Genomic DNA, 22,558 nt, shown 5'->3' on the forward strand with positions numbered 1-22,558 from the left:
TGTGGTAGGTATAAGATAAACATACTTCGTTTATGTTTTGCTGGTATTCTGGTTGTTTAGAAGTTGGGATTTTTTCCTTGCTTTGGGCTGTTCTTTTAGAAAACCAAACAATCACCAGTTTTTCCTGGGACTTTGATCTTTGTTTTGTATTTTGCTATGCAAGGCTCGAAGCCTTACCGTTTGTTGTGTTTCCTACTTTGTCAGATCATCCACTCTCTGAACATATTACCAACAGATGGCTGGAAGAAACAAGTGAAGAAAAGGTAGTGTGTCTTACATTGAAATTTCTCATAAATCCCCGGAGACTGTTATATAAATACCCACATACTTCTGCAGGTGCTAAAATAGATTTCTGTGGCCTTTCACCTGACATAACTAGCCTGCCTTTCAACCCTACTGTTTACCATATCTTTCCCTAACCTTTGTGTTTCACAAGAGTGCCTTTGGCATTAAATTAAGCAATACAGACACCTGCATGCCAGAAGGTAAACACCAAAACTCACTTAAGCCCCAGGACAACTATGCTACATGCCAATGCTGCAGATGTCCCCAAATGTGCTTCACACCAGGACAATCAATCATGCAATGGTATGTAATCAGACTATGGAAGAATTTTGCAATTATTTGTTAATTTTGACATTCATAGAAATATTAGTACGTTGAGTACCTAAACTTTACAAGATTATGGGTTTTTTTTTTTTTGGTTTTTCAAGACAGAGTTTCTCTGCAGCTTTTTTAGAGCCTCTCCTGGATTATGTTTTAAAACTCATACATGAATCCCTCTCTTCCTTTTTTTCTTGTTTGTGTGTGTGTCTGTGTGAATGTGTGTTTGTGTGTGTATTTTGCTGACACAAATTTGAGTAGTTTCTAATACATAGTAGCTTCTCAATGAAAAGAGGATTAAATTGAATTTCTAACATTATACATATTTAGAAAATTTTTATTGGGGAGACAGTATTTATGTTTTAAGCAGCTAGATCCTGTAATAATAGATTAATTTAATGAGCACACACATGTTCACCAAGCAGCACATCACACCTAGAGTTGAAGTACTCAGTATTATGTTTAATTTTGACTTAGTCCTTTCTTACTGTATAATTTTTTGAGAAAGAAAGATTTATTTTTAATCACTTCAATTCCAGATTAACAAGTTAGAACCTTTAGTTTTGTAGGCCATTAGTTACAGAAGCAGTTGAACATACATGTGGTAGAGTTGTTCTAGAGGATAGCTGAGTAAATGGCAAAGGAAAATACATGTTTCTGTATGTTACAGCATGTTAGACCTGGCATAGACACCAAGATAGCCTTGTGCAGATGGATGCATGATAATTAGTGGGCTTCATGGGGGTAAATGAAATGAATACTCAAAAATTGTTTTGATGGTGGATTTTACTTAATGTAAAATCTACCTCTTTAAAAATTAAAGCACACACATACTGTATAGTCTGAGGACAATAACTATAGAGTAAATTTCTTTTTTTAATTTAATTTTTAAATTTCATTTTACATTCCATCCACAATATTATTCCCCAAACTCCTTCTCCCACTCCCTTCTCCCCAGCCTCCCCACCCTCACCAACTTCCTCCTAACTGGAAAGGACTCCCATGAGAAGTCAATAAAGTCTGGCAAATTAAGTTGGGGCAGGTCCAAGCATCTCCCCTCTGCATTAAGGCTGGGTATGGCATCCCACGATAGGGAATGGGTTTCAATAAGCTAGCTAATGCCTCAGGGATAGGTCCTGGTCCTATAGCCAGGTGCCTCACAGGTGGTCCAAGCTTCACCGCTGTCTCACATGAGGAGGTCCTAGTTCAGTCCCATGGAGGCTTCACAGCTGTCCATCTAGAGTTCAGTTTCCATGAGCTTGGTTCCGCAGTCTCTGTAGATTTCTCCACCACGATCTTGACCTCCCTGTCGTCTATTCCCTCCTCCCTCTCTTCAATTGCATTCCCAAACCTTAGCTGTGTGTTTGCTTGTGGATCTCTGCATCTGGTTCGGTAGTTGTTGGATGAAGACTCTATGATGATAGTTGGGGAATTCACCCATCTGATTACAACAGAAGTCCAGTTTGGGCTCCTCTACACTATTGCTAGCAATCTTAGATGGGGTCATCCTTGTGGATTCTCGGGAAAATAGCGCTGTGTTTCTCCCTAACCCCATAGTGGCTTTCTCTATCAAGATTTCTCTTTAACTGCTCTCCTACTCTGGCCCTCTCATCCCTCAGCCATCCCATTCCCTCGTGTTCTCATCTCCCATCCTCTCTCCTTTACTGCAGATTACCCAGGAGATATCATCTAATTACCCTTCCCTGTGTGATTTATGTGTCCCTCTTAGGTTCTTCCTTGTTATCTAACTTCTTCGAATATGTGGATTGTAGTCTGCTTATCCTTTGTTTTACATCTAGTATCCATTTATGAGTGAGTAAATACTGTGTTTGTCTTTCTAAGTCAGAGTTACCTCACTCAGGATTTTTTTTCTAGTTCCATCCATTTACCAGCAAATTTCAAGATGTCATTGTTTTTTTACAGTTGAGTAATATTCCACTGTGCAAATGTATAACATTTTCTTTATCCATTTTTCAGTTGAGGGACATCTAGATTCTGGCTATGACAAATAATGCAGCTCTGAGCATTGTTAAGCAAGTGTTACTGTGGTATGATATAGTATCCTCTGGGTATATACCCAAGAATGGTATCACTGGATTTTGAAGTAGATTAATTCCCATTTTATTTTTGAGAAACCATCCTACTGGTTTTCAAAGTTGTTGTACAAGTTTGTACTCCCACCAGCAGTGGAGGAGTGATCCCCTGACTCCACATCCTCTCCAACATAAACTGTCCTCAGTACTTTTGATTTTTTAGTCATTCTGATAGGTACAAGATGGTATTTGAGTCCTTTTAATGTACATTTTCTTGATGACTAAGGATGTTGAGTAATTCCTTAAATGTCTTGCAGTCATTTGAGATTCTTCTGTGAGAGTTCTATGTTTAGCCCTGAACCCCATTTTTAAATAGTTATTTTGTATTTTGATGTCTCGTTTCTTAAGTTCTTTATATATTTTGGAGATCAGTCCTCTATGAGATGTGAGGCTGGTGAAGATCTTTTCCAATTCCATACTTTGCCATTTTGTCTTATTTACAGTGTCCGTTGCTTTACAGAGGCTTTTCAGTTTCAGGAGGTCCCATTTACTGATTGCTGCTCTCAGTGTCTGTACTACAAGTGTTATATTTGGAAGTACTATGTATTCAAGGCTACCTCCCACTTTCTTTTCTATCAGGTTCAATGTAACTGGATTTACTTTGAGGTTCTTGATACATTTGGGCTTGAGTTTTGTGCATGGCAATACATATGGGTCTGTTTGCAATCTTCTACATATTGACATTCAGTTATGCTAGCACCATTTATTGAAGATGCTTTTCTTTTTCCATTGTACCATTTTGACTTCTTTGTCAAAAGTCAAGAGTTCATTGGTTTGTGGATTATTTTCAGGGTCTTCGATTCGATGCTATTGGTCTACCTGTCTGTTTTTATGCCAATATCAAGCTGTTTTTATTACTATAACTCTATAGTAGAGTTTGAAGACAAAATAGTGATATCCCTGGAAGTTCCTTTATTGTACAAGATTTTTAAAAATCTATTCTGAGTTTTTAGTTTTTCCATATGAAGTTGAATATTGTTCTTTCAAGATCCGTGAAGAATTATGTTGGGATTTTGATGGGCATTGCATTGAATCTGTAGATTGCTTTTGGTAAGATTGCCATTTTTATTATGTTAATTCTGTCTATCCAAAAGAATGGGAGATCTCTCATTTTCTGGTGTATTCTTTGATTTCTTTCTTCAAAGTTTTAAAGTTTTTGTCATATAGGTCTTTCACTTGTTTGGTTAGTATTACTCCAAGATATTTTAGGTTATTGTGGCGTTTTAAATGGTGGTGTTTCTATGATTTCTTTCTCAGCCTTTCTATCATTTGTATATAGTAAGGCTACTGATTCTTTTTTGATCTTGTATCCTGACACATTACTGAAGGGTTTTTATTAGTTTTAAGGAGTTCCCTGGCAGAATTTTTGAGTCACTTATGTATACTATCATATCATCAGCAAATAGTGAAAGTTCTACTTTCTCCTTTTCAATTTGTATCCCCTTGATCTCCTTTTGTTGTCTTAATGCTCTAGCTAGAACTTGGAGTACTATATTGAATAGATATGGAAAGAATAGACAGTCCTGTCTTGTTCCTGGTTTCAGTTGAATCACTTTGAGTGTCTCTCCATTTAATTTGATGTTTGTTGTTGGCTTGTTGTAAATTGCTTTTATTATGTTTATATATGTTCCTTGTATTGCTGATCTCTCAAGACCTTTATCATGAAGGGCTGTTAGACTTTGCTGAAGGCATTTTCAGCATCAAATGAGATGATCATGTGCTTTCTTTCTTTTAGTTTGTTTATATGGTGATTACATTGACAGATTTCTGTATGTTGAACCAACCCTACATCTCTGGGATGAAGTTACTTGGTCATGGTGGATGATTTTTTTTCAATGTGTTTTTAGATGTAGTATGCCAGTATTTTTGCATCAATGGTCATGAGAGAGTTTGGTCTGTATTTCTTTTTCTCTGTTGCATCTTTGTGTGGTTTGGGTATCAGGGTAACTGCAGCCTTGTAGAAGGAGTTTGGCAATGTTTCTTCTTTTTCTATTGTGTAGAGCAATTTCAGTAATATTGGAATTAGCTATTCTTTTCTCTCTCTTTTTTTTAATACAGCACCAGGTTTTAAAAATTGATTTTATTGAACTATACATTTTTCTCTGTTCCCTTCCTTTCATCTCCCCTTCCCTTCCACCCTCTCCCATGGTTCCCATGCTCCCAATTTACTCAGGAGATCTTTTCTTTTTCTACTTCCCATGTAGATTAGATCCATGTATGCCTCTCTTAGGGTCTTCAATGAATTAGCTCTTCTTTGAAACTCTGGTATAATTGTGTGCTGAAGCCATCAGTTCTTGGATTTTTCTTTTCTTGTTGCTTAGGAGACATTTAAAAACTGCTGCTCATTCCTTAGGGGTTATAAGTGTATTTAAATTGCTTATCTGGTTTTTTTTTTTTTTTTTTTCGAGACAGGGTTTCTCTGTAGCTTTGGAGCCTGTCCTGGAACTAGCTCTTGTAGACCAGGCTGGTCTCGAACTCACAGAGATCCGCCTGCCTCTGCCTCCCGAGTGCTGGGATTAAAGGCGTGCGCCACCACCGCCCGGCTGCTTATCTGGTTTTGATTTAATTTTGGTGTATGGAACCTATCAAGAAAGTTGTCCATTTCTTTTAAATTTTCCAATTTTGTGAAGTACAGAAATCTGATGATTTTCTGGATTTTCTCAGTGTCTATGTTATGTCCCACTTTTTAAATTGTGATTTTGTTAATCTGAATATTCTTTCTCTGCCTTTTGGTTAGTTTGTGTAAGGTTTGTCCATCTTGTTGATTTTCTTGAAGAACCAATGCTTTGTTTCATTGATTCTTTGTATTCTCTTTGTTTCAATTTTTGATTTCAGTCCTCAATTTCATTATTTCCTGGTGTCCATTTCTCCTGGGTGAGTATGTTTCTTTTTGTTTCAGAGCTTTTAGATGTGCTGGTAATTCACTAGTGTGAGATTTCTCCAACTTCTTTTTATAGGCATTTAGTGCTATGAACTTTCCTCTTAGTTCTGCTTTTATAGTGTCCCATAAATTTTGGTATGTTTTACCTTCATTTTCATTGAATTCTAGGAAGTCTTTAATTTCTTTCTTTCTTTCTTCCTTAAACCAGGGGTGATTCAGTTGAACATTATTCAGTTTCCATGAGTTTTTAAGATTTCTGTAACTTACATTGTTATTGAATTCTAACTTTAAGCCATGGTGATCCCATAAGATGCAAGGGTTTATTCCATTTTTTAAAAAAATAATTGTTGAGATCTGTTCTGTGATCAAGTATGTGGACAGTTTTAGAGAAGGTTCCATGAAGGTATATTTTGTGTTTGGGTGGAATATTCTATAGATGTCTTTTAAGTCCATTTGCGTCATAACATCTGTTAGTTCCCTTATTTCTCTGTGTTTTTTGGTCTGACAGACTTGCCCATTGGTGAGAGTGAAGTGTTGAAGTCTCCCACTATGAGTGTGTAGGGTTTGATGTGCCATTTAAGCTTTAGTAATGTTTCTTTTTACGAATGTGAGTGCTTTTGTATTTGGGGTATAAAAGTTCATGATTGAGCATCTGTCATCTTGATAGATTTTCCCAGTGATGAATATGAAAAGTCCTTCTTCATCTCTTTTGGTTACCTGTAGTTTGAAGTTTATTTTGTTAGGTATTGGGATAGTTACACCAGCTTGCTTCTTAGGTCTGTTTGATTGGAAAGTCTTTTCCTAACCATTTATTCTTTGAAATGTCTGTCTTTGAAACTGAGGTGTGATTCTTGTATGCAGCAGAAGGGTGGATTCTGTTTTTCTATCCATTCTGTTAGTCTGTGTCTTTTATAAGAGAGTTGAGTCCATTAATATTAAGGGATACTAATGACCAGTGATTGTTAATTCCTGTTATTTATTTATTTTTTGATGGTAATGTGTATGTCTGTTACCCTTCTTTAGGGTTTGCTGATGTGGGATTATCTTTTGCCTGTGGTTTGTGTGTACAGCTAGCATCCTTGGGTTGGAGTTTTCCTTCCATTGTTTTATGTAGGGCTGGATTTGTGGATAGGTATTATTTTAATCTGGTTTTGTCATGGAATATCTTGTTTTCTCCATCTATAGTCATAGAAAGTTTTGCTGGGTATAGTAATCTGACTTGGGATCTGTATTCTCTTACTTTATGCATAATGTCTGTCCATGACCTTCTAGCTTTCAGAGTGTCCATTGAGAAGTTGGATGTCATTCTGATGGGTCTTCCTTTATATGTTACTTGGCCTTTTCCTTTGCAGCTTCCTAATATTTTTCTTATTTTGTATATTTTGTGTTTTGATTATTATGTGGCAAAAATTTTTTGGTATCCAATCTGACAATAAAGTAAATTTTATTTTCCCAATTTAGAATTAAAATATTTTTTCCATTATGAGTGATATGTCAAAAATTGAGGTTTAGACCTAACAATATCTCCTACATTCTCCTTATGAGATAATGAAAGGTCTGTTAGCAAAGAAATCTTGGAGATACTGTTTATAGTATTATTGTGCCGCGCACCGTGCCCCCTGCGCCTGTGTTCGGTGCGCTTGAACCCTGTTACCGAGCTTCCGGCAAGGGGCTAGAGGTTAAAATACACAGACACAGACACACAGAAAGACAACGACATGGATCATCCTTGAATTCCCCAAGAATGCCCCCTTTATTGTGTTCAGGGGCAGATTATATAGAGATAGCCACGCCCCAGTCAAACCCACCAGAAACCACTCTGCCATTAGGAACTCCTGAAGGTCTCGTGCTCAGAGCAGCTGTAGGCACTCAAATCAGGGGATTACAAGAAATTCAGGATCTGGGGTCTCACTGCTTCCAACATTATTGTAATAGCAATATTAATATTGCGAGTGGAATGAGAACATAACTCTCATCTTTTCTGCAAATAAGAGAAGTTATAGATTCTCAACAATCTCTTTATGCCTTTCTGAAACACACTGATAAAGTCTATCTTGAAACAGATTTGAATTTAGATAGTGCAATGGCTTTGTTCTAGAAAATCTTAGTATTCACACTTTTGTTCTCTTTGCAGGATGCTGAAATCTATAGAACGTCTTCATTTGTTGATGCAAGTGCCACTAAATCTGTTCTGGCATAGGCCCCAAGTGGCAGGCCAGCTTGTAATGCAGCCTAGATGCTACATAGCCATCCATTCTCTAATCACATCAAGATTTTGTAGCCTTCTCTATTATCCAGTTGATGGGTCAGATCATTTGATTTTATGCTATTTAAACATTAAGTGAGAAGAAATCCCAATGTCCACATTTTTAGCAATTGTCAATGTAAGGTGTAACAACTAGTCTTTTGTCCCTGGGAGATTTTCCAGAGATGCTTTAAATCATTGGGTTCCTAGATACACCATATTGTAAAGTTCCATTTTCATGAGTGTATTTTGTATTTTATGACATGGACATGTCTTCCAAAGATATTCGCCACATTTGGCTTATTTGGTCCAGTCAATGTGATGTCTTCCATATAATGGAGCAAATTTTCTATGAGACAATGGGACAATGACCACTACAGGCTAAGTGAGGAGAGCAGAAATTGACACATTTCACTGAAATGAACATTCAGACATATTTTTGTTCATCCTGCATGAGAATGACCTGTTTCTGTCTATCCACACTTTAAACATATTTAAAGGACATTTTTCAAAGCTAAGCTGTATACCAGGTGCCAGTTGTGTTGATTTCCCCCAGCAATACACTAAAACAGAAGAAACAGCTCCTCTGAGGTCAGTTTACTAGCTGAGTAAGTCAATGAGGCAGGGTAAATGGGCAAGCAGTATAAATCAAAACATTGATTTTTTTTTTAACTCTTTAATGGTGACACTAATGGATTCAGCTTTCTTAGGGGAAATTGTTTTTAGTTTTCCATCACGGTGAGGAAAGGACTTTCCAGAGCTTCCACACGCCTGCATCATCATTCCTCGCACAAACAGCCACACGTGTGATAAATTAAGTCACTCATTGAGCATGTGATTTTCAAACCTATATCTAGAAACCAAGAAGTTCTGATGAGCCAATCTGAGGAAAGCTCCATCCATCAACACCGCCATGAGCTACTATGACATTTGCAGTTATTTCACAAAAGTGATATATCCTCTAATTCAAAATATGTATCCATATTGAGACTGATGCACCCACACTGTTAGCAAGAGGGAATGGAAAGATTCTGTATTCTTCACAGAACAGTTTCCCGGGATAGTGTGATGATTTCCCAGTGTGGTCTAAAAATGACAAGAGAAAACAAGGAAAAAAGACTTGGACCCACCACCCACATTGTCATTTATTTCTGGCAAGCTACTTTGCCAATAAGGGAGTATAGGTATATTTCAAAACACTCAAGATTATGAAATGTTTAAATTGCCAAATTTAAAAAGATACATCATATGTTTATATTCTTTTTCTGATAAATAATAATGATTATTTTAATGTTTATAGAGCACAGTATTTTAAGAGTGATTACATGGATGATATAACTAGTCATGTGAAGACTAAATTTGTTATTAGAAAAAACTCAAAGGTCAAGATTTACCCTAAACAGTATTCAGTTAGAACCATTGATTGACAATATAAATAAACAAATCCGTTCACAAATCATTCTAACCTGCCTCCCCTTTGAAAAGATGATCCCACAACACTGAGACTTTTATCTTACCTGACTCTTGTAGATGTGATCCTTTTATCAGGGCTGCTCTCTCTCTGGCTGCACAATTCCCTTATGGATTGGAACTCTCTCACTGTCTTTCTGGAATTTGTAGGCATCTGAGGCTGCAACCCTCATTAGGTTGCATTCTTCATTCCTAATGCATTTTCTATAGTAGAAGAATTTGTAGGGTTTTTTTTTTTTTTTTGAGGACCATAATTTCCCTTCCGCAATTTGTATATTCGGGTATTTCTAAGGAAGTGTTTGTTTAAACTTCAATGTTATTTAATTTTTTTTAAAAAAGACAGCTTTCAATTAATAAATAATAATTGTACTTATTATTAAATATTACATGTAGGATGATGAAATCAGGATGGTTAGCATTTCTTATTAGTTTAATAACTTATTCCCTTGTCTCCCTGTATTTTGGCACGTGCTGTCAGTTTTCTGTCTCTCCTCCTCTTGACAATAGCCTCTAGAAATCACTATTGTATTCTGACTTACTTAGATAAGTGTGTGTGTGTGTGTGTGTGTATGTGTGTTTAGTTACCACATATGAATGAGAATGCATTATCTTTCTGTGTCTATCTTATTTTAGTTGACCTAATACCACCATCCCATTCTATTTTTCTACAAGAGACAGGACCTCAGTATTTCCTGTGTTGAATAATATTCTATTTCATGTATATGACACATTTTCCTTGTTCATTCATCAATCAGTGTACACCTTTGTGGTTTTTTTATTTGGTTATTGTGAATGGTGGCAATAGATAAAGGGGTGAAGAGTTTCTATGGATATATACCCACAAGAGGGACATATGAGTCATATGTTAGATATGTTTTTAGTTTTTTTAAGGAAATCTCATTCTTTTTCATATGGCTATAATGATTATAATTTTACCATTAATGAATATTTTTTTCTAGGCTCAAAGAGATGACTCAGTAAGTAAATAACTTGCTGTGTATGTCAAGTTTGACAAGTTTGGTTCTCTTAAAAATCTCATGTAAAAACTGGATGTGGTAATCAGTGATCTGGAATCACAGCACTCCTACAAATGAGATGGAGTCTGAGGCTGGAGAATCACCAAGAAGCAACAAAAACAAGAACAGCTTTTCAACTTTTCCTCAATAATGTGGAAGGAGAGAACTGGCTTCCAAAAGTTGCCATTTATCTACCACACACATACCCAGTACCACTAATATATGAAATAAAAAGTGTAGAAAGTGTTATGTTCTCTGCATCATTGCCAGCATTTTGCTATTTCTTTTCTTTTAGAAAGGAGGCATTCTGACAAGTCTGAGATTATATCTCATTCTGGTTTGGATTTGCATTTCCCCGGTATCTCATGATGTCAAGCATTTTCATTTTTCCCATATTGTATTCACTTGTGCGTTTAAAATATTATTTCTGAAAATAGTTATGAAATTCAAGAGAACTTGATTATTTTACTCAATTTAAATTTTAAAAAATAATATGAGAATTGGTTTGTTTAATCAAAGCAAAATGCATGCATATAAACATGGCAAATGTCATGCTGTTTATTTTCATGATATAACATCTGTAACCAGAGCTACTACTTAGAACTGTAGGTATTTTATCATTGAAGGATAAATAATTGAACAAAACAGATATTTGTCCAAAATATTTGCATGTATGATGCAAATAACATGAACACACACACATATATTTGTATGTAACACCTGCAATGTTACAACTAGACAATTATGTTAGCATGTGTTATGTGCACATTAACCATCTCAGATAGTTAAGCTAAAAGTGAATAGATGGAGTATTACTATTTTCCTGAAAATACAGCTGGTTTTCTATCCATACTCAAACCTCAATGAATTTTCATCTGATTAAAAAAAACAGACATTTTACTCTTCTAATATTTATGATCTTTAAACCACTCCCTTCCTTTCTGAAGGCCAAGATGACTTATTGAAGCATTTTTCTAGGCCAATTGTTAAATACCTTTGCTATATCACAACATTATTTATAGGTGATGTAATTTTTTTGCAAGAGAAAGTTATGTCTCTAAATTACTCAAATAGTGTCATGACCATTATTGTCAAAAACATTAAATCAAGTTGCTTTTTTGGCTCAGAATATAATATAAATATATGCCATTTGGACAGAATAAAGAAAAGAAAGATGATAAAATATATCTAGGCCCTGAATGGCTTCTATGTACACTGAACACTAACACCAAACAGAGAAACTTTCACTGAAGAGCCCATGGTTTGTTCAGATTATCTGTGATGATGCCGGGCAGTGGTAGCTCACGCCTTTAATCCCAGCACTCGGGAGGCAGAGGCAGGCAGATATCTGAGTTCGAGGCCAGCCTGGTCTACAAGAGCTAGTTCCAGGACAGGCTCTAGAAACTACAGGGAAACCCTGTCTCGAAAAAACCTTCCCCCAAAAGCAGATTATCTGTAATGGGAAACTCCTGCATTATCTCCCTACTTTAAGTAAAGGCAACATGTCCAAAATACACAATTAAATACTTAGATGCCTAATGTTTCTTTGAAAACACTGCAAAACAAGCAATGGTTGACTGAGAGAAAAGTCACCTACTGGAAAGCCAGGTTTAAAATATTTTAAAATTTGCCTTTGATATTCTCTTCCTCTATATCTCTTTCTTTATTCCAAGTTTACTTTTGTCTGACTCTTTGCAGTATTTTCCACATGTATTTCTTCATTTTTAGTAGTGATTCAGATACTGAGTGCACTTTCTGTGGGATTATTGTAGGCTTGTTGTTGCTGTCTGTTGTGTGATCCCCGTTTCCTGGGGTGGGAGCAGATGGTGAGAAGTCATGGAGGCAACAGCACAGACTCTAAGAAGCTCTTTATTGTAAAAAAAATAAAAGTCATTTTTTTTCCCGGAGTTAGGGGAAATTAAGCTGCCGCAGAAACATTTTTGGTTGGTCCTTTTGAAAGTGGTGGTCACTGCTGGATTGTTGTCATCAGCTAGGAGTGCACATCATTAGTTACCATGCTTTGGGTTCACTGACAGGTTGTTTTGGCCATTTTGCTTATTTGTTGTGAGTTTGCATGCACTTGCTTGTGCTTACATTATTGCCCTGCCTCATGGGATGATTCTTGACACTATGACTGACTTTTGTACAAAGGCACAGTGAGGCACATATTCAAAGAAACCCTCAGAATTCCTTAACTACTTACACAGTGTTTCAGAAATCATGGTAACCTGACTAAAAAAAGGAACCAAACATTTTGAAGGGGTTTGATCTCCCTACCACTACCCAACTTATCTATTTGAACTTATCTATTGCCTTATTGAACTAATTTACTTAATTTAATGTAAATTCTAAGTTTTCTTAGGACATTAACTCTGTCCCCAGAGACAAAGTAATATAAAGCAGATTGTAGAGATATACTGCTCATGGTTAATTCTTTTTTTCCCATTAGCTATCTGGGTGACTTTGAACAAGTTACTTTTAAGTGCTTTATGGCTCATCCCAAAGGGTAAGGTGGTTGTGAGAATGACATAGATAAATTTTTACAGGCTGCATATACTTGTTCTTGAATTTTGCAATTCTCTCATGGATCTTTGTGACCTCTGAGTCTAGATATGATATTTAACACAAAGGTGTTTGGGTTAAGTCTCACCCCAGTCCCTGGCATCTAAATACCTAAAGAGTCTGGAATGTTTGGATTTAGGCTTCACACCAGCCCCTGGCATCCATATATCCAAAGAGTCTGAAATGTTCCGCTGGAATTTCCATTCCAAGCCCCTTCCCCTGGAACTTGCCTCAGCCCAAACTCCACCCCTGAGAAAGCCTTCCAAATGAGGACTGCTCCCCAGAGGTACTCAAGACTACTCCTACAGGGTATTTAAGGGCACCGCAGAGAACAAACATGTGGTTTTTTGGTCTTCTTCCCAGACTTCTCATTAGAGGACTAGAAAACCATCCGGGAGCATTAGTATCCATTAAACCTGGGCTTTTTCTAACTTGGTTTGATTTGGTCTGATTCAGATTATTGTGTCATCAGGGAGGTTTATTGGGGGTGTACTGAGGTAAAAGTTAATGAAATAAATGGAGGAATTGAGGAACACAACTCATCTCTGTGGAAATGGATGCTTGTACCATCAAAAGACTCTCAAAAGTTAGATCTTTAAAGTTTCCCTATTTCTGTCCTAGCGCAGATGATAGAGACATTTTTCTAGAACCCAGGCCATGATGATTCAAACAACAATTTTACTGAATTACTAATCCTAAATAATAAATTCTATCCTTCTTTGACATTGACAGTCCTTTCCAAAGGATTTAAGTGAAACTGGAACCAAGTGCATTGGAAATATTGCTCCTTAAGAGAGTTTCCAAAAGTTAAAATCAAGTGGAGATAAGTCTGATTTATAATAGTGAAAATTCTGTGACTTTTAAATGTCTCTTGATACCTATGTCCATAGTCCCAATAAACAATTAAATGTTATATTTTATATTTAACCAGAATACATCTTTTCCCAGCTAAAGTAATATTTTTACCAGTTTCTTTCCTTTTTACATCAATGCAGCCTATATCTTCATCATTTAAACACTTGTAATGGGCCTATGTATTTTTGTTGTAGTTTGTCTTCTACATTAGATATTGCCAGAGACTTTCTGCCAGAATTGCTGGTGACTTATGGGTCTGATTATGTCAAATTCTTAATCTTTTTCCAATGCTGAAAAAGATAAAATTTTAGACTTGAGTTTTCAGCTCCTTTTATTCCATTCTGTCCTTTTATGAATGACAGTTAAAAGCATGTCTTATTATATATACATTCTAATCCTTGGAGGACATATATCTCAGGAGTAGAGTCCTATGTTCCAATATGAGTAATACTGTGTATGAAGAAGGAAGATTAAAGTGCAACCAAGATATCTGCAAGGACATGAAAAATCAGATACTAACTTGAGGATGCATAGATGTTTTAATCAGTAAGAAAACATTACCCATTTCCTCTATTTGATTATGGGTTTCTATGGGTAGAGATGCTGCTCATTTGTCTTTGCTTTTCTATCACAAAATATAAAATTTTACAGCAAATACCTACTATGTGCCAGATAGTTTACCATAGCATAATAGAGAAAATCGCTATGGTTTGTGCCCCATGGAATATAAATTCTTCTTTTTAAAGATTTATTTATTTATTGTGTATATAGTATTCTGCCTACACACATGCCTGCATGCCAGAAGAGGGTACCAGATCTCATTACAGATGGTTGTGAGCCACCATGTCGTTGCTGGGAATTGAACTCAGGACTTTTAGACAAGCAGGCGGTGCTCTTAACCACTGAGCAATCTCTTCAGCCCTGGAATATAAATTCTAGTTTAGAAAAGTGACAAATAACTGAGTGAACAAATCAACAGAAATATGATTCCAGCTTGTAATAAATGTCTTCTTGGAAAGTATGCTGGGGAATTTTAGTTAGGATGATCATGCACAGTGTCTCTGAGGAGAAAACCTCTTCATGAGCCATGGACAGGAACATGGATGGTGGAACAAACATCAAGGCAGGACACTGGGGAACAGCAGTCTGCTAGCAGGACTTGAACAGAGTATTTATTCAGAAACAGAATTGATGAAAATGATACCAGCAGGGCATCAGGGAAAGACAAGAACGCTTGGCTGGTAATTGGGAGACCTGAGTTTCCCACTTTGTGCCATTCAGCTTAGCTTTTACTTGTCTAACAGAAAAGAAGTTGGTCAATGAGATCTAGCATTAAGGCTTTTGGCGTCTGCTTCCTGTTTCGGGGATTGAAGTACTCTGGGTTTCTTGGAAATATGAATGAGACAGTAAATTAGCTTTATTCTTCCTTGCTTGCTCATGGTATCTCTGACCTGTGATAGGATATGTTGTACCTGTGTGCCTACCAAAATATGTCTAAGGATAGAGGGGAAAGAAAGCAGCAGATGAAGGGTTTCCTTCAAGGAAAAGTTGGTTTCCCAGAAAGGCATACCTTCACTTGGAACAAATGGAGCTATTTGTTTCTTCTTTTTTTTTTAAATTGAAAAAAAAATTTAATACAAAATATTTGATCATGGTTTCTGCTCCCCCATCTCTTCCCCACCTCCCCACCCATCTCCATGACTCCTTTCACTCCAAGAAAACAGGCAAATATAAAAGTCAAAGAAGGATAAAACAAAAGGAATAAACTAACAAACAAAATAAATAATGATCAGAAGAAACAGATATACACACAACAATGAAACTCATCAAAATACAATTGGAATGTACAAGCAAAAGATCATGAAGTTCAATTAAAAAAAAAAGTCCAAAGAAGGAATTATGTGACAATCTCCAAAACTACCTTTGAGTTTGTTTTGTGTTGGTTTTCAATTGCTGGGCAAGGGTCCTGCTCTTAGTTGTATTATCATAATGGTTTGTATACCTAGTGAGATTTCCTTGGAGAAGATTAAATTTTCTTTTGCGTTTTCCAATTGGAATTAACTTTGGTGTTGGAGATTGACGCTTGTGTCTATTTTCTTCTCTCAATACTGAGACCCTATCTGACTTAGAAATGTGCAGTCCCTGTGCATGTTCTCACAGTCTCTGGGAGTTCATCTGTGTCTCAGTGCTGTTGTGCCTGAAAGATACTGTTTCCTTGATGTCCTCTATCCTCTCTGGATCTTACAATCTTTCTGTGTCCTCTTCTGTAGAGTTCTCCAAGTGTCCTAAGGGTGAGGGATTTGGAGACATCCCACTGAACACTGAATATTTCAAGATCTCTCTTTCTCTGCACATGAACAGAGCAATTTCAAGGAGATGGAGATAGAGAGGATAAAGATACATTTTGATCTTAAGCCTTATGACACCACAGACACAGGCAGAGAGCATGTGGAGCTTTCCGTTGGCATTTTTACACCTGTTCTGTTGTTCTTATGCGTGACAGACCAGATTGCGAATGGTCTGAAGTTGTCTTGCTTCTACACTGACATGTATGCTACTTCCACTCTACCTCTAACAGAAAAATATCCTGGTTGATATACAGATATAGCCTCAGGACAAATGATAAATACTCAGTTCATTCTCGCAGATTTTCAAGAAATTGAGTTTGAGATGGTACGTTTCCTGAAGAGGAGATATGACTGATTACCATGACATATTTTTGAAGTCAGTAATGAATTTTTTTAAGTCTTTACTTCTTAAATTCCAATTACAATGAGCCAAAAAAGCTAAATTTAGATTAAAGATTAATTTGAATTCATTCACAGATTGAATTTAGACTTAAAAAAGAAGTTATTTACCTTATTTAACCTGTTATCTATGCTAAAGCTGAATAAATGGCAACATATTGTATGAAAATGATTTATGAGGCACAAATGCATTTATTATTTAAAATAAAACATCCTGATTTTAAAATATCTAGATGGCATTTTATACTGTTATAGTTCATAAGACTCCTGATTTGAAAGTTTAATGACATAAAATCATTTTATTTGTAATAATTTTAGTTTTTATACTAAGCTGAAATACTGTGTATCATAGTATTTACATATTTTATATTTTATACCATTTTAAACAGATAATAATTACATATGCAATAATAATAGACATACTTCATATATCTGAATATTAAGAGTTGTATAAGGATTATATTGGATTTTTTCTTTTATATGCACACACATTTATAAGCAATGATGAGACCAAAATATTCCTATATGCTTTTAAACAAATAAAACTTTCCTATACATATTTAATCTTATGAAATTGTAGATTAAAATGTCTGATATTTTTTCATGGCTAATAATAAAGTTTATGAAACAGTGACTTACACAGAGATGAGAAATTTCCATGCTGTTACCTACCATGTTAGTTATTTAGCACTGTATAGGTGAAAGGTTTTTGGGTCACCAGCCAGCTCCCAAATAAAGACATGGAGACTTATTGATTATAAATACGTGGCTCTAGCTTATACTTCTCCCACTAGTCCTTTTTAACTCTATTTAACCTGTTTCTATATCTATTCATCTACATTTTGCCTTCAGGCTTTTTACCTTTCTTTCATTCTATATGTCCTACTTTCCTGCTTTCTTCATGTCTGTCTGTCTGACCCTTGATGTCTCCCTGGTGTCTCTTTTGCCTAAATTCCTCCTCCTACTTACTTTCCCTGTCTGAAAGTTCCACCTATACCTCCTCCCTTGATATTGGTAATTCAGCTTTTTGTTGGATCCATCAGTTGTCTTAGGCAAGGTAAAACAGCAACACATTTTTACATAATTAAACAAAAGAAATACATTTTTACTTAATTAAGCAAATATTATGAAACATGAATGAATGCAATACATTTTTACATAACAGATGCAACACATTTTTGCATAGTTAAATATTCTTCAATAGCATGTGGGTATTGTGTAAAATGTATTTTCTCTCCTTGGTCTTAAAATTAATGAAATTACTCAGAACTTTTCAGCTTGTGTTTCAACTGGCTATCTTCAGAAATAGATACAATCCATTGTGAATCTGCTATCAGAACCACCCAGCCAGTGAAGTCAGTATACTTCATTTTGAGAAGAATTTCTACAGTAGTCCCATTTTATTGTACTGAAATAACCAAGAACTGCACATTACTTGTAAAATAAAAATTTATGTTAAGTTATGGTTTTGGATGTTCTGATCTAAGTAATTCATTTGATGATAAATGTAGAAGAATTTCAGATCATGTGGCAGAGACAGTTCATGTGTGACTCTTTCCCTGTTCTTATAAAGCCATTAAGATGCAACCATAGGGGCTTTTTCTGTCCTAATAACTTCAAAAGATCTACTCTTTAAAAAGTCATAGGTGAAATAAGTTCCCAACTTCTCAGTACTATTAGAAAATAACTTTGGAGATTAAACTCTTTTATGAGTTCTGGGGAGAAATATTTTTTCTTTTTTAGTTTTTCAAGACAGGGTTTCTCTACAGCTTTGGAGCCTGTCCTGGAACTAGTTCTTGTAGACCAAGTTGGTCTCAAACTCACAGCGATCTGCCTGCCTCTGCCTCCAAAATGCTGGGATTAAAGATGTGTGCTACCACCACCCAGCTGAGTTCTGGGGAGAAATAAAATTTAAAGCAAGCAAAGTTCTAGACATACTATTGTAAAGCTATTATTGATAGTGTGAGACAAGCAGATTAAAATCTAAGGCTTAGAAGTTGTCTGTGGGGGTTAAATGTCTGCTGAACAGGCATGAAGACATGAGTTTCAGTCTCTAGCCCTGACATAAAAGCTGAATGTGGTGGTGTACATTTGTAACCCCAGTGTTAGGGGAGAGGAGTAAATATTCCTGATGCCCACAGGATAGCCAGTTTAGAAGAAATATAAAACTTGTATTCAAGAAAAAACCCTGTCTCAAAAAATAAGGTAGTAGTGTGGTAGAGGATGACACCTGAAGTTGATCTTTGACCTCCACATGTGTGCATAAGCAAGTATACTTGCACACATATGTGCAAACACATATAGGCCCACATAACACACATACACACACATGCATGCATGCACACACACTGTAGAATACAAGCTAAAGTGAAAAATAATTTGTTCCTCAAGTATATGACTTAGTGGCCTATACTTGTAATGCCAGTAATAGGGAGAATGTTAAAAGGCCTCAATAATCTAACCCAGCTACGAAACATGAGAACGACAAGGCCAACTTTTCGGGCAAGATATGATCAATGATAAAATATAAAACTTTAAGAGATTTAGCAAATATATACCTAGAACACCTAACTAACATGACTACAAGCTTGAACATTATAGATGACTATCTATTAACCTATATTTCTTAATTATACATTACATTTTTAAATGAACTACACAATTCCAATATCTTAATCAAGAGCAGAAATATACATATAACAAGATTGACCTTAAATTTTTATCAAAAGAGCAAGATCCATACCAATGCAAAGTATCCATCTCTATAGCATATCCCCCTTTAAAGGAAAAGAAACATTATAGACAATATTTGGGAATATGGGCATAGTTTCTCCAAACTGCTTCCTGCTGTTTGCAAAAGTATTTTCTTTGTGTGGGTGTTCACAGCAACCTTTCAGGGGATCTTGTTCCATCAAACTATATTGGTCTGGAAGCAATCCACAGGTGCTCATCTTCTGTGGAGACAAAAGAAGAACCTCTTTTCCAAAGCAACATATCCTTAGACTCAAATTTTGAAATCAAGAAACCTTGATAATATACAAGCTGGTTGAGCTTAGTAGCCCATACAATGAAATGTCTCACTCTACTTAGCTCCTTCACAGTCAAAAAATTCAAAGAAAACACAATAATTAACATAATCCAGACTCTCTGTGAATTTTCCATTTTTACATGGCTTATTTTTCTTTACTCCTTTTAATCTATGAATATTGGTACTCTGTGTCTGTAAAGACTTTACCATTTTTAAAGCATTAACTTTATTTTATGACTCTCTATACTCTTTTACTTCTCTCTTCCAAGCCTATGTACATTTATCCAAAGCTATGACTCATCTGGATTTGTCTTTATTGCATATCTGTAATTCTTTACTGTCCAGGAGCACTTTTAGTGCTTCTTAAAATTTAAGCTGCACCATTACTACGGCATATACAGTACTCTCTGCTTGCTCCACATAGTCCAGCATGGCGGAGCCACTTGCGCCTTTGAGCCATGCATGCTACCCCAGTTCTAGGCACAAAGCTGGTCCACATTGCCACCAAGGAAGTTGCAACTGACTGCTCTTAAACCCCATCCAAACACTTGGTCTCCCAAAGGGCCAGAGCTTGCACTGGTAGCATGGCCCAGAAAACCACATTTTAAAACCGCACAGCTTTTTTTTTCTGCTATGGCTGAATCAGGAAAGCCTCTCTTAACAGAGCTGAGGCAAGCCTCCAGCTGAAAAAATGCAACTAAACTTTGTTTTATTGTGTCTAGAGTTCATTTTCAAGCCCTCTCAGGTTTTACATTGATTTCGTCCACCATGCTGGCAAGCCAATTTGTTGGATGGAGTGGCTTGTTCATCCCGGCCTCCTATAACTGAAATAACCACATAGAAACTGTATTAATTAAATCACTGCTTAGCCCATTAGCTCTAGCTTCTTTTTGGCTAACTCTTGCATATTAATTTAACCCATTTCTATTAAGCTGTATATTACCATGAGGTCGTGGACCACCAGCAAAGTTTCAGCACATCTATCTCTAGTGGTGGCTCCATGACATCTCTCTTTCTACCTTTCTTCTTTCAGCATTCAGACCAGTTTTCCCTGCCTACCTAAGTTCTGCCCTATCAATAGGCCAAGGCAGTTTCTTTATTCATTAACCTATAAAAGCAACACATAGACAGAAGGATCTCCCACACCACATGTGGATTTTAATAACTCAGTTTTTCAAGCTTGGTGGCAGATGTCTTTTCTCATGAGCCATTGGATGTAACATGAGGACCTGCTGCTTGGGGTTTATGTCCTACCCAGTTCCCATAGCCGGTAAGCCCCAAAGAAAATCACACAGAGAGTCTACATTAGATATAAACTGATTGCCCGATTACCCCAGGCTTTGTATTAGCTCTTATAACTTATGTTAATGCATTATTCTTATCTATGTTAGCCACATGGCTCAGTACCTTTTTCAGCGGGGTAGGTCACATCCTGCTTCTTCGGTGATCTGGGCAGAAATGAAAGAAATGGGCTTCCTCCTGCCCAGAATTCTCCTGTTCTTATTTTTTTTCTGCAATGGAGTACTCCATTGTGTAAATGTACCATGGAGATGGAGTAGTTTGCTTTTTCCAGTAAGGAAATATATTTTTAATTCTTTCTTTGAGGTTTGGATTTTTTTCTTTAGAATATGAATGCCATTCACTTTAATTTGCTTTTTATGAATCTGGCCACATATACTATATTTGTTTCATCTGTTTAAGAGCTCACTCCATGTAGAGTTTTTCTGGAGACTTCTACAGCTGTTAGGATGGTAATGACTTTAATACTTATTTTTGATTGTGGAAATAAAGTAACCGAATAAAAGATAATCTGGAATTATCAAAGCATAGAATGTTAGGTTGGTTTTTGTGGTACAAATAATTCTTCCTTGGCATATAACAATAGTCAGACATATCTTTGCATGGTGGACACCTACAAGAAGATAGAATTAATTGGATGTGGAACGGAGTGGCAACTAAAGAGAGAAAATGACGTTTACTACTCAAATGATCCTGTGGAATATTGAACTACATTAGTATGCATTTTACATTTGATGCTCATATTAATAGTATGTTTACAGAAAACATCATTTGCTCTTAGTAAATGGTGGTACTCACAACACTTTTGTACATGATTTATGGAGCATGCAGGGGCACACTGCTGTTCCTACAGAGCCAACATGGCTTTAACTATGTTTTCAGCAAAACATATAAATCACAAATGCAAAGTAAGCAAAATAGAGCAACCATTATTTGTTTTAATTATGTGGTATTGAAAATTCCTCTTTCTATTTTTCTTGAAAGGCACCACAAAAATCCAGTATTAAAAATCCAGTATTAAAAATTATGTAGTTGTGAGTACTCAGTCTTGCTGTGCTTGTAAAATAGTAAAACATTTCTATTGTGTTCGATCTCATTTTATTCCTTCTGTGATTCTTTTATTGGAAAATCACAATAAGTTGACTTCATTCTACACCTTCAAATGTCAAAGAAACTGATCATGTTTACTTCTGCACACTATGAAGTACATGGCATTGCTAATTACGTATTAATATTAACACAGAAAGCAAGGAGGGAGCTTTTAGCTTTCACCCTTTGTCCAATAAATCACACACAAACATGGCTTGCACATGGCTTTTCACTGAACTCTGTCATTTTATGTGTCTTTTATCCTGGAGATTTATTGTTTTATGTGGATTAAAGCAATTCAGGGTTTGAAGTGTTTAATCTGGGTGTTTAGGTTTTGATGTCTCAGCCAGATTGTGTGAGAAAGTCAGATGCTCAAGCTCCTTGCACATGTGCAGTAGGTGCCACATGTGTATCTAAATGAGTCATTCCCTGGTATGTGAACATTTTCCATACTTCCTTTGAACTTCATTTAATTTATGAATGATTAATTATTGGCTCTTTTCTGTGGGTTATTCTATCTTCCTCAAGCTCAAAACTTATCATAGACCATAACCTTGTTCTACTTTCAGATTTCCTATAGTGAGATCCAGGAAAAAATTCAATAATAGCTAAGAATTTATTAAAGTCAGCTAAGAAATTCATGGACATGGTTATACAAGAGAAAATACTT

General features: G+C 36.1%; 1 long non-coding RNA gene across 1 annotated transcript in view; it reads left to right on the forward strand.

The window, feature by feature from the left end:
• The first annotated feature begins 523 nt into the window (after nucleotides 1-523).
• Nucleotides 524-22,558, forward strand: part of LOC119821143 — a 94,081-nt gene continuing 72,046 nt past the window's right edge. Inside the window, exon 1 of the long non-coding RNA XR_005286581.1 lies at nucleotides 524-588. This is a non-coding gene — a long non-coding RNA (uncharacterized LOC119821143). The remainder of the gene's footprint in view (nucleotides 589-22,558) is intronic.

Source organism: Arvicola amphibius, chromosome 8 (assembly GCF_903992535.2).
Source record: "Arvicola amphibius chromosome 8, mArvAmp1.2, whole genome shotgun sequence".
Lineage (NCBI taxonomy): Eukaryota > Metazoa > Chordata > Mammalia > Rodentia > Cricetidae > Arvicola > Arvicola amphibius.